At 38.7% G+C, this 13,864-nt stretch overlaps 2 long non-coding RNA genes across 2 annotated transcripts in view; both read right to left on the bottom strand.

The window, feature by feature from the left end:
• Positions 1 to 13,864, bottom strand: part of LOC134801190 (uncharacterized) — a 438,628-nt gene that overhangs the window by 30,663 nt on the left and 394,101 nt on the right. The gene's annotated exons all lie outside the window — the stretch shown is intronic.
• LOC134801204 (uncharacterized) lies at positions 9,486 to 9,802 on the bottom strand. Its single transcript, XR_010145647.1, has 2 exons — positions 9,674 to 9,802; positions 9,486 to 9,551 (listed from the first exon to the last, which is right to left on the bottom strand). It is a non-coding gene; the product is annotated as an uncharacterized LOC134801204 (long non-coding RNA).

Here is a 13,864-nt window from a genome sequence, read left to right as displayed (position 1 = left end):
AGAGTGACAGAGAAAGATGCCCGCAATTTGCGAACTTCGATTTTCGCGGTTACTTATAGCCCAGGAATCAATCGTCGCGAAGTCCATTTTACCGTGACGTGCCCAGCAAACAGATCGCTCCCGTTCACGCTCATACGGTTTTTCAACGTTTAGCCAATCCTTCGAGGTGAATATGGAAGGCACGCATATTGAACAAGTCTTACTATGGGACCTTTGCGACCTCTTACGAAATCGTAAGAAATGAAATTGATTGTCCCTTTTGCATTTTCTGGGGTTCATAATGGTGCATATATATTCAAGTAGCGGGATAGTTAGTAATTTAATTATTTTCTATTAGGTACCTTACCAAAATATGGTAAAAATCATAATACATACCTATAGGCACTTACTACTGTATTTTCAATTATTTTTAATGAAGCTAATAAGAACACCTCACATCGGGTTTCCTGTGACGTGTAAACACGTCAATTTCATGCAAAATAAAATTCAAGTAAACTCTCAGTAAAATAAACTAGTAGTTCGCCTCGAACTGAGAACTCGCGGTTAACCAAAAATTATATAGTGATTGACTTTGTTGCACCTACTTAGGTACTCGTAGAGTGCGACATAAAATAAATGAGGGCGCCACTTTCTACGTAACTGTCATATTTTTGACGTAAAATACACGTGCGAAAAGGTAATTCGCAACTCGTGTCGAATTTATCACCACTCGTTGCGAATTTCACTACTTTTCGCACTTGTATCATAATGTACTATTTCAGTGTATATTATATAGCAATAATACCCTTAACTACCTTTTGTTCACCTAAAACATTATTTAATTTATTATAAATTATCCACAATCACCGTTTTAGATCATTTCCATTTCCTCAAACTTTATATTTAGAATTCCCGCGCAGCCGTTACAGGTGCCGCCGTTGTTCTAAAGGGCCGGAAGCCGCGCCCCAATATCCGGTATTGGAAAAAGTTCGTTACGTTACATGACTTCCTTTTAAAACGTGTGAATTGTGTGCAAAATGTGCCAATATGGCGGTTATAGTCTACAGACAATCATGGCAGTGCGACTATATAAGCACCACTTGCACCATCTCACTAACCGGGGTTAACCGGTTAAACCGTCAACCCAGTGTCAAATTGTACTGGTAACCATGGTAACTCCAGGTTTAACCGGTTAACCCCGAGTTAAAGCTAGGGTTATGATGTAACGGGAAAAATTAGGTGTAGGTAATTCCATTTGACCCCAACCAACGTGACCGCCGCCATACACGAGGCGCCACAAATCGAAATGATTTTTATGAAAACACCTATTCCAATTTGTCCCCAAAGGGAATTCACCAAAAATTAGTATGATTGAAACTAAGATTAAAAATGGAAACACTCTGGGATGTACCTACCTACAGTTTGAAGATCATCATCATCATCATCTCAGCCATAAGACGTCCACTGCTGAACATAGGCCTCCCCCTTGGACCTCCATACGTGCCGGTTGGAAGCGACCCGCATACAGCGTCTTCCGGCGACCTTAACAAGATCGTCTGTCCATCTTGTGGGTGGACGTCCTACGCTGCGCTTGCTAGTCCGTGGTCTCCACTCGAGCACTTTTCGACCCCATCGGCCATCTTCTCTGCGTGCAATGTGGCCTGCCCATTGCCACTTCAGCTTGCTAATCCGGTGGGCTATGTTTGAAGATATTTTATAGTAATTAGATAAATATATGTACCTAGTTATATTATCAGCGGAGAGTCGGAATGTACGAAGGTTAACCTACTTGAATTACCTTGCTTATCTAGCTTAGAGAATATAACCAAACGGAGAAGCCTTGTCTGTAATTTTTTGTACAAATCAATCTGCCGATTTTTGCGGGGAAGGGGCGCATTAAATGTATACGTAAACGTAACGTAAAAATAGCCATGTCACCAGTGTTGGGCGCAGTTAACTACTATTTGTAATCTAACTACTTATTACGACTAAAAGTAGTTAACTACAAGTAGTCATAACTACATGTAACCTAACTACAATAATCAGGTTACATAAAGTAGTCGTTAATCTGATTACTGTAACCGAGTAGTTATAACTACTGACTACTTTAATACATCCATGTAAAAATCATTTTGATCTTTCTTGTCCTTGACACAAAGACACTTTCTGTGTGAAACTGTATTATGACTGTAAAATAATTAAACTGTAAAACTAGTGGCTCTGTGAGCTGTAGACCTCGCGAGCAGAGCTTAAAACTGAGTAATTGTATGGCGCCGTTGTTTAGAAGAATTTAGAGAATCTAATTTGACAATTAAAACCTTATCTATCGAACCTGCTTACAATAAGCTTAGCCCGCGCTTGATAAATAAAAAATACAAAGTATTTTTATTTTTTTAATAAAAAACAACAATTGATATGAAATTTAAGTGTAAAAAAATACAATAAGTTATATCCCAGCATATAATTACTGGGGATCGAACCCAGACCTTCCGTGCAAACAAAAAAACGTTTGCAACATACAACATGATAGTTCTTACATGAGGTGACGAAATTTAGCTACTCATTCTCAAGTAAAAACTAAATATCTTAATACCTCCAAAACCAGCGAAATAAAATTTCTGAATTTTTGACCATTTAATCTGTAAACATGTCTTAAAAAGAACACACTCTTATGATACTGATACGACTATTTGTTTAAGCGCGAGCTATCACAACTTTTCCATTTTGAAAAAATTTCAAAAACCGTCTCGACAAAATTTTTTTTATCGAATCATAAAATTCGGTTACAAAATTTCAAGAGAATCGGTTAAGAATTGCGACCTGTAGAGGAGAACATCCGGACATACAAAACTAAATATCTTAATACCTCCAAAACCAGCGAAATAAACTTTCTGAATTTTTTAACATTTAATTTGTAAACATGTCTCAAAAAAATACACTCTTATGATACCGATACGACTATTAGTATAAGCGCGAGCTATCACAACGTTTCCATTTAGAAAAATTTTAAAACACCGGCTCGACGAAAAAAATTATCGGTTCATAGAATTCGGTTACAAAATTTCACGAGAATCGGTTAAGAATTGCGACCTGCAGAGGAGAACATCCGGACATACAAAAGCAAAACGCCCGAGTCAAAACGTAGACCTTCGCTTCGCTTCGGTCAATAAGGACTATTTTTGATTTTGCACCATGTCATAAAAGTCATCATGGGTGTCGTTTTATAAGTTTCAGGGAGTGCCGGTATCGAAAATGATGTCAGTTTTGGAATCCAACATGTCTGCCGTGCACTTTGACATAAATGTCGTCATGTGTGTCGTTTTATAGGTTTCAGGGCGTGCCGGTTTCGAAAATGATGACAGTTTTGGAATCCAACATGTCTGCCGTGCACTTTGACATAAAAGTCGTCATGGGTGTCGTTTTATAGGTTTCAGGGAGTGCCGGTTTCGAAAATGATGACAGTTTTAGAATCCAACATGTCTGCCGTGCACTTTGACATAAATGTTGTCATGGGTGTCGTTTTATAGGTTTCAGGAAGTGCAGAATTCGAAAATGATGACAGTTTTGGAATCCAACATGTCTGCTGTGCACTTTGACATAAAAGTCGTCATGGGTGTCGTTTTATAGGTTTCAGGGAGTGCCGGTATCGAAAATGATGACAGTTTTGGAATCTAACATGTCTGCTGTGCACTTTGACATAAAAGTCGTCATGGGTGTCGTTTTATAGGTTTCAGGGAGTGCAGAATTCGAAAATCGTGACAGTTTTGGATTCCAACATGTCTGCCGTGCACTTTGACATAAAAGTCGTCATGGGTGTCGTTTTATAGGTTTCAGTTTAACAATAAATGACGATTTCTGTTGAATTACATGTTTTATTTTTATTAAAATCCACATTTTTCTTTTAAAAAGTAGGCAACCAGTTTGGAAAGGGATTGGCACCCCCTAAAACGACATCCATGACGACTTTTATGTCAAAGTGCACGGCAGACATGTTGGATTCTAAAACTGTCATCATTTTCGAAATCGGCACTCCCTGAAACCTATAAAACGACACCCATGACGACTTTTATGTCAAAGTGCACAGCAGACATGTTGGATTCCAAAACTGTTATCATTTTCGAAACTGGCACTCCCTGAAACCTATAAAACGACACCCATGACGACTTTTATGTCAAAGTGCACGGCAGACATGTTGGATTCCAAAACTGTCATCATTTTCGAAACCGGCACGCCCTGAAACCTATAAAACGACACACATGACGACATTTATGTCAAAGTGCACGGCAGACATGTTGGATTCTAAAACTGTCATCATTTTCGAAACCGGCACTCCCTGAAACCTATAAAACGACACCCATGACGACTTTTATGTCAAAGTGCACGGCAGACATGTTGGATTCCAAAACTGACATCATTTTCGAAACCGGCACTCCATGAAACCTATAAAACGACACCCATGACGACTTTTATGTCAAAGTGCACGGCAGACATGTTGGATTCCAAAACTGACATCATTTTCGATACCGGCACTCCCTGAAACTTATAAAACGACACCCATGATGACTTTTATGACATGGTGCAAAATCAAAAATAGTCCTTATTGACCGAAGCGAAGCGAAGGTCTACGTTTTGACTCGGGCGTTTTGCTTTTGTATGTCCGGATGTTCTCCCCTGCAGGTCGCAATTCTTAACCGATTCTCGTGAAATTTTGTAACCGAATTCTATGAACCGATAATTTTTTTTGTCGAGCCGGTTTTTTTAAATTTTTCAAAATGGAAACGTTGTGATAGCTCGCGCTTATACTAATAGTCGTATCGGTATCATAAGAGTGTATTTTTTTGAGACATGTTTACAAATTAAATGTTAAAAAATTCAGAAAGTTTATTTCGCTGGTTTTGGAGGTATTAAGATATTTAGTTTTGTATGTCCGGATGTTCTCCTCTACAGGTCGCAATTCTTAACCGATTCTCTTGAAATTTTGTAACCGAATTTTATGATTCGGTTTATAGGTTTCAGTTTAACAATAAATGACGATTTCTGTTGAATTACATGTTTTATTTTTATTAAAATCCACATTTTTCTTTTAAAAAGTAGGCAACCAGTTTGGAAAGGGATTGGCACCCCCTAAAACGACATCCATGACGACTTTTATGTCAAAGTGCACGGCAGACATGTTGGATTCTAAAACTGTCATCATTTTCGAAATCGGCACTCCCTGAAACCTATAAAACGACACCCATGACGACTTTTATGTCAAAGTGCACAGCAGACATGTTGGATTCCAAAACTGTTATCATTTTCGAAACTGGCACTCCCTGAAACCTATAAAACGACACCCATGACGACTTTTATGTCAAAGTGCACGGCAGACATGTTGGATTCCAAAACTGTCATCATTTTCGAAACCGGCACGCCCTGAAACCTATAAAACGACACACATGACGACATTTATGTCAAAGTGCACGGCAGACATGTTGGATTCTAAAACTGTCATCATTTTCGAAACCGGCACTCCCTGAAACCTATAAAACGACACCCATGACGACTTTTATGTCAAAGTGCACGGCAGACATGTTGGATTCCAAAACTGACATCATTTTCGAAACCGGCACTCCATGAAACCTATAAAACGACACCCATGACGACTTTTATGTCAAAGTGCACGGCAGACATGTTGGATTCCAAAACTGACATCATTTTCGATACCGGCACTCCCTGAAACTTATAAAACGACACCCATGATGACTTTTATGACATGGTGCAAAATCAAAAATAGTCCTTATTGACCGAAGCGAAGCGAAGGTCTACGTTTTGACTCGGGCGTTTTGCTTTTGTATGTCCGGATGTTCTCCTCTGCAGGTCGCAATTCTTAACCGATTCTCGTGAAATTTTGTAACCGAATTCTATGAACCGATATTTTTTTTTGTCGAGCCGGTTTTTTAAAATTTTTCAAAATGGAAACGTTGTGATAGCTCGCGCTTATACTAATAGTCGTATCGGTATCATAAGAGTGTATTTTTTTGAGACATGTTTACAAATTAAATGTTAAAAAATTCAGAAAGTTTATTTCGCTGGTTTTGGAGGTATTAAGATATTTAGTTTTGTATGTCCGGATGTTCTCCTCTACAGGTCGCAATTCTTAACCGATTCTCTTGAAATTTTGTAACCGAATTTTATGATTCGATAAAAAATTTTTTGTCGAGACGGTTTTTGAAATTTTTTCAAAATGGAAAAGTTGTGATAGCTCGCGCTTAAACAAATAGTCGTATCAGTATCATAAGAGTGTGTTCTTTTTAAGACATGTTTACAGATTAAATGGCCAAAAATTCAGAAATTTTATTTCGCTGGTTTTGGAGGTATTAAGTGTAGTGAATAAAAAAATAATGTTTAAACGTTGTAGTGAATAAAAATGGGGTTTAAAGCTTGATAGAATGTAAGGCAGGAAACGTGATGTTTTTGACTGATTTCGCTAATTAATGGAAATAATGTCACGGGTAGGATCTGCCGTAAAACATTGAACTTTTGGAGTACATGGGTCCTCTTGTTGAATTAACCTGGTTATTGGGAGTCTAGTGGGATGTTGAGAAAAGATAAGGCCAAATAAACAACATGCAATTTAATTATGTATACTAATTTGATACATGGCACACCGCCTAAGCGGGCGCTAGGAACAATGTGATATAACTGTGCAAGCCATCGGCGGCTGCAGGCCGACGCTATGGTAATTCTTAACCTACGATCGCGAGACGGGCGAAACGCGGAGTTTTGGCCAAAACCTAAAACGAAAGTCTAGTGCACTCACGGATACCGGGTGTAGCTTTCATCCTGGAACTTAGCGTAGCAGGTAGAACATTGTAGGCCGGCGGCAGGCGTTCATCGAGCCCCAGCTGTGACAAGCTAAGGCGAGAACAATCCGCGGCGCTCGGAGTTTCACGGGAAGGACCCGCGCGAAGACACCTTGGAATCGTCGGGTGGCAGCATAGCCATCCGACACACGGCCTGCAGATCGGGGGCCTAGCCGAAACGCATTTCGAAAAAAGATATCGCTAACGAATCGATAAAAAATGTATGGGAATGACAGGTACCGTAGATGAGTCTGTCGAAAAATATTAACGAATACAAAAATGTTAGCCAAGTTGCAATGTTGTAACGAAACGCAAAACATTCGTTACCGGAATTCGATATCTGCCATACATTGTCTAGCCAAGTGACACTTTTGACAAGCGAAATCAAATCGTTATCGCCTCCTAGGTGTCGATACGTAGCTCGAGCTATCCCCTTGCAGATAACTTACCGAAGCACAAGAAAATACCGAATAATAGTGTTTGTAAATTAGAATTTGTAATAAAAAGCATACTTCAACATTATTGTGGGCGGCGAATAACGCGGAAGTGTCGCTTAGACGCAGGCGCCGTCTGAAAAATCGCCTCTATTGAAACTGCTTAGGAAAGGACTGCCCTTAGCTGGTGATCTTATCATGTATGCTACGATCAAAGGATTGTGGGCCGTACGCAGCATTTCACCCAAAGGATCCAATGTGACCGAGGCGCTGAATATCTACCTATCTATAGTGACAGTGTCATGGAAAAATGGATTATGCACCCACAAATGCAACACGAAACAATGTCCCTACAAAGGTAAGAGTGAGTCAATAACTTATCCCTACTATACCTACTAATAATAATATAAACCGATGAACGGTGTAGATTAAATTTGGTACCCATATGCGCAATGGCAAGCACTTGTTTTTCAATAGGAAAGTGAATTGAATGTGTAAAGGCAAAGGTATATAGGTAAAGGCTTTACAAATATAGATAAAGACTCGGGAACAAAAGTTCTTCACACAAATAAATGCCCTTCCCGGGAAGCAAAACCATCACCTTCATAGGCAAGGTCACTAACAACTAGCAATATTGTAGTGTCATCCCATTTTCTTAAATTGATTTGAAAGGGATGAGACTACAGTGTTGCTACTTTTTAATTTCTACAATTTCTAGTCGGACTCTACAGTAAGCTCAAGAAGACTTGTGTTGTGGGTACTTAGATAACTATATATAGATGGTCAAACCAATTTGTCAGTCAGTAAGAACCAGGAAAACTATACTCATACTTATCTTTTGGGTGCTAGTACTGGTATATAACAAAGCTAGTATGATTCTCTCTGTCTTTGTTTGAAATGAGACAGTCCTTTGACAAACTATACTTAAATACATAGACAACACCCATGACTCAGGTACAAAATATCTGTGCTCATTACACAAACAAATTTCCTTACCGGGGATTCAAACTCAGGATTATCAGCTTAACCGGCAGAGTCACTAGTCACTACCAACTAGGCCAGACGGGCTGTTGTCATATATATACATTATCAACCATATTAATGAAACTTTTTCATATTATGAAACATTGTATATGACTTCTTTTGGCAGGCGCAGATACAGTCAGCTGCAGAGAAAAGGTCCCACCCCTGCATACAAACTTCTATGTAGTGGTGGTACCTTTTTCTCTTCAGCTGACTGTACCTACACACTGTATAAAAATAATCATAACATGTACTTACACAAAACATTTAGTTTTTTTTTGTCATATGACTGGTAGAGAATAAGTTTTATAACCAAATGTTACAGAGTTTGTTGAAAAACTAAGCATTCATTTTGTTTCAGGTGACTTGGATATTCATTGCAGCCTTGGCATATGAACCAATACTTTATGGTGCTCCAAAGCCAGGGTCAAGGGAAGAAACTATGTCACATGTACAACCACAAAAATATATTGAGTGTTGTTTTACTATTTTAAAACACTGGCTACTGATTTCATGCTGCTGGCAAAAAATACCTGCTGCATCTTTCATTAATAGATTTTCAATAAAATAAATTAACTTTTTAACCCAATCATTGTTTCATTTATTTATGGTGGTTACCACCTTAACTTTTGGTATGCTTAGGAGCAGATCTGCTCCCATGTACTTACCTATATTCAACTTTAAAAAATGCATTAATTTTTAAAAGTTGTCTTTGTAAAACGACCGGTCTGGCCTAGTGGGTAGTGACCCTGCCTGCTAAGCCGATGGTCCTGGGTTCGAATCCCAGTAAGGGCATTTATTTGTGTGATGAACACTAATATTTGTTCCTGAGTCATGGGTGTATTCTATGTATATAAGTTTGTATTTGTCTATATAAGTATGTGTATTGTCGCCTAGCACCCATAGTACAAGCTTTGGTTAGTTTGGGGCTAGGTTGATCTGTGTAAGATGTCCCCAATATTTATTTATTTATTTTATTTTATTCAATTATGATTGATATATAAATTACAAATTTTTGACAGGAGCATACAAAAGGTTAAATATGAACAGCCAGTAGCTTAGCGGGTGAGATTACCTTCCCAAATTTCCATTGACTATAAATAATAAAGATGTGTTTAATTCATTTTTAACGCCTCACTCACTTAGGTATTTCTATTACTGAGTAAACAAAAATCAAAGACAGGTAGGTAATAAAAAAATAATATTAAGTAAAAATATGATTTATTAGTTTTGGTTTCACAGGCAGCTTTTATCTTATCTAATGCATCTTCTTAGTCGGCGTCTTCATTGCTGAAGGTCGTGTCTAGTTTGAAGAGTTTCCTGCGCGATGTACCATGCTTTTCCAAGTGTTCCTGTCCTCGGCGATCTTAATAGATAAATCTAATGCATAACATCTATGTATTCAATGTCCGCTTGACTTTTGTTAATTTCGAAAATGTTTGAAGTCTATGAAGTAAATGAGTTCACTGAGGTTACACTGATTCGGGCAAACCTGTCCACAATTTCACTTCACGGTTTGAATCAATATTAACGCTTAAAGTATTGTCTCTTCTGGTCAAGTAAGCCAGTAGTGCACGTCCTTAGCACTGGTAACTGCCATGAAGGCGTCATTGCAGCGGCAGCTCTGACTGTACGTGCCAACTTGGCGAGAACTTCTCAGCGTGGAAGAAGAGCCCGCGGAGCCGCTCTGGCTGCGTCGCCGCCTTGGTTGGGGCTGCGGGGACGACGGCTGTCTGAAATTGTTAAACTTTAGGTCAAAATTATATGCAATTAACAACGCACTCTTCAAATATTACACTATATAGAATTATTGTATCACGAAATTGTGATAAACTAAGTTAAACAAATACCAAAATATTTAATTTGCTTACCGATAAAACAATTATTTTCTCCAAAATTAGATTCGCTGTTCACTTGACACTCTTGACAGCTGACAGATGATGTTTCTTGACGGTTTTGAACGAGAACCACAGACAAAAATTAATTTTTACCGACTTGGCGCGTAGAATGAGCGTTAACTAAAAAGATTGCCTCTTGGCTAGGTTATTATAAACATTATCGACCAGTCGCTCGCGATCGTAGAGATCGAATCGATAAGGAGCGAATGTAATTTGGCTACGGGCCCAGGGCCGCGTCCTACGGCGTAGAAGCAGCGTCAAGATGACGCTCAGCAGAATCGGGGGCGCGCAACGACGCGCCAGGAGACACGACCACCAGCCGTGCTCATGTCCATCGGCGACACGGGACGCACTGGGTAAATTACGCGCACAATTCACGCACAGCGATATACGCACATTACAAATCGGTCTCCCACCAGCCGGACCAGGCGGCGGAAGGAGACGAGGCAATTCCTTTTAATCTTTAACCAGGAGCCATCTACATGCTAGCGTATCTCCATTCCAAGTGTAAGTGCCAGTTCCAAATCTTCACCTACCGGTCACGTCGCGTTTCGATTCACATCAACACATTAAACGTCAAACTAACTTAAACCTTCTCCAAATCAAATGATTCTCGAAAAATATTACTGTTCATTAATACTTGTAGTATTTTAAGTGTTTAATAATAATTACATTTTTATTGTACGTTTCTACCTTATTTCCTTTGGAATATCCCCTGCTTATGCCGTAACTAAACGCGTTATTTTATGGCTGTCATTGCGCTTTGACACTGACAACTACCCAACGAAAGTCTTTTTTATGTTTCTAAATAGTTTCATAAATGATTCTAAAATACTAATTAAATCAGGATGTGACCTATTTGAGCAGTTAGAGTGAATCACGAGGATCATTTTCGTGTGCATAAAGTCTAGTTCTGTGCAGCACTTTTCATGCAATTTGGATGACAAGTTTCGCCAAAGTGGCATGGTTGTTTGGGCTTGATTCTTCCTAACAAGCTAGCCATGCGGCTGGATATGCTAATCCACCTGCAGCTAGGAAGGTACGTTACAGTTTTACATAAGTGTCATACTCTGGTGTATGTTATTCTGTCGAAAATGCGACACTAATGTTGTACAGGTTATGTTGTATGAGAAAGTATATGTTTGCTATAGGAAATTATGTAGCATCGCTACAATATCCCCTCTCTCGGCAAAGAGGTTAAGTCCGCTTAACCGAGGCAGCCGGGGTAACCGGGCAAAAATAGATTAAGCAGATACCAAATCAACAAGTCCATTAGGACATTAATTATGCATACAGATATACATATTCGTTTAACAGAAAGCTTAGCACCTTATTTATTAAGCATGCTAAAATCTACCTATGTCCATCTCTGGGACTATAAGTTTTATTTCTAAATTTTAACTCTACTAGAAATCACAGTGCGTGGCCATTACACTGTGGTTTCTGCAACCTAACAAAAATATTTTTTCCAATGCGAGTAATCCTAAATTGACTGGTCTGACCACTATTCAACATAAATAATAATAAGATATTCTTATTTCTAAGATTCACTAAAGTATTTAAATTCTAATTTAAATATTAAGTATTTTCAACTATATTTATAAATTCTTACTATTTAGTATATTACAAGTAGTCATATACATAGTGCGATATTAATAATTAAGTTTAATATAGCATGCCCTACTATGTACATGCCTATGACTACAAAATTAAGTTACTAGTACCCCAATGTAATGTGGTAACTAGTTGCTAATTTATATCTACAAATTATATTAATAATAGTGGAGGCTAACTTGTAGCTCACACTCAAGTCAAATCTGAATGTGTAGCCAGCGGGCTTACACTAAGTGAAAAAAGAGAAAACTTGGTTTTCTTTTTCATGTCTAAGTCAGTGAATTATATCCAATATAATTTCATCACCCTGGACCCTTAGGGTGTGTAGTCACAAAAAAAATTGATTTCCCAGGAAATGCTTAAAAAAATCTTGACCAAATGAGTCAAGGAAGTATGCATACTCAAAAAAAAATGGGTTGTTACCTAAGTTCACCCGAATAATAAAAATAAGTTGCTAGCTTGAAAATACACCTTGTAAAATATAATGTTGAGCATAATGTCACTGAACCAATGCTTTTAAATTAAATGGTAACTGGTTTTTTCCCAGATTACCTTAACTACAAAGCGGTTTGCTCTAGCAGTCGGAAATTCGGAGGTTGTGTGACGAATCAGGAATACTGCTCCATGTGGAATGCAGCATGCCGTTCAACAACATGTCCCTACCTTTAGCGAATACAAATGGTGCATGTTTCAGTAGAACTTTAAAAAAAATGCTATGCAAAGATAGCTGAAATTGAGGTAGGTTCTAAGACCAATTTCCTCAAATTTCAAAAAAGTAAAACAAAATAATATTATTATTGTTTATTGTTTATTATTCAAAAAAATTGTAATTACAGCGTTCGCCAATACATTACAATCTTAAATACTAACCAACATTACTTAACCTAATTTTTAAATTCACTAATACACTATACTACTTAATTAATACAGCGATTCAAATATTCGTTTACATTCTTTTACAAGCTGTGACCACTTGGATGCGAACTCATCAATGTGTGGTGCCATATTAAGCACAGAGTTGAGCAGCGTGAGTGCGGTGTGTAGCGGCGCTTGGCGCAGCAGGCCGCTGCGCGCGGGCGGCGCTGCCAGCAGCCGCGCGCTGCGCAGTCGCCCGCGCGCATCAGGTGCATACAGTCTTACTACCTCACACACCAGCTCTACACAATCCACCCTATTATGGATGACGCCTAGGGCGAGCTTCGCTACTGCTAGGTGTCGTCTGATTTCTAGTGATTCGTACCCTAGCATGCCTAGCAGGAAACGCGTCGGGTACATGTATGGATAATAAGTAAATTGTTTTTTGTATAAGTGACGTAAATACCTTTTCTGAACCCTTTCGAGCAAGAGTATATAAGAATTTTCGTGAGGTGTCCAAACTGTTGCACTCGTTTCTAATACACTACGAACGAGAGCCGAATATAGAGCGCGCAGAGCTATGGGCGAAAATGGCTGAGAGTTACGCAGTACGAATCCCAGTTTTTGAGCCGCCCTCTTAGCAACATTTAATGCATGTTCGCGGAACGTTAATTGTTGGTCAAACATTACCCCCAGGTCTCTCACCGAGCTTACACGTGTAATAGCGCTGTCGCTTAAAGTATATTGGCATATAATTGGCTGGGAAGAACGAGTGAATGACATCACTTCACATTTTTTTAAATTAAAAGTCAATTTATTTAGCACACTCCATGTATATATCGCGTTGATGTCGTTTTGTAACTCCTCACAGTCTGCTGCATTCTTTATTACCTTTACGATTTTAACATCATCTGCAAACATGAGAACTTTGCTATGACGCGCTACTGTTGGTAAATCATTTATTAGAATATTAAAAAGCAACGGGCCCAAATTCGACCCTTGACTTATACCCGACAGCGTTACGTATGCATCTGATAGAAATGGTCCGTACTTCACAAATTGCGTTCTGTCACTGAGATAACTTGAGAAAAATCGTAGCAATCTAGGTACAAAACCCATAGAACCCAATTTGGTTAGCAAGACATCATTATCAACTCTGTCAAATGCCTTTTGAAAGTCCAAGTATATGACGTCCACTTGGTTTCTTTTGTCAATT

The sequence above is a fragment of the Cydia splendana genome, chromosome 21 (assembly GCF_910591565.1).
Source record: "Cydia splendana chromosome 21, ilCydSple1.2, whole genome shotgun sequence".
Classification (NCBI taxonomy): domain Eukaryota; kingdom Metazoa; phylum Arthropoda; class Insecta; order Lepidoptera; family Tortricidae; genus Cydia; species Cydia splendana.
This window is presented reverse-complemented; position numbering and strand designations above follow the sequence as displayed.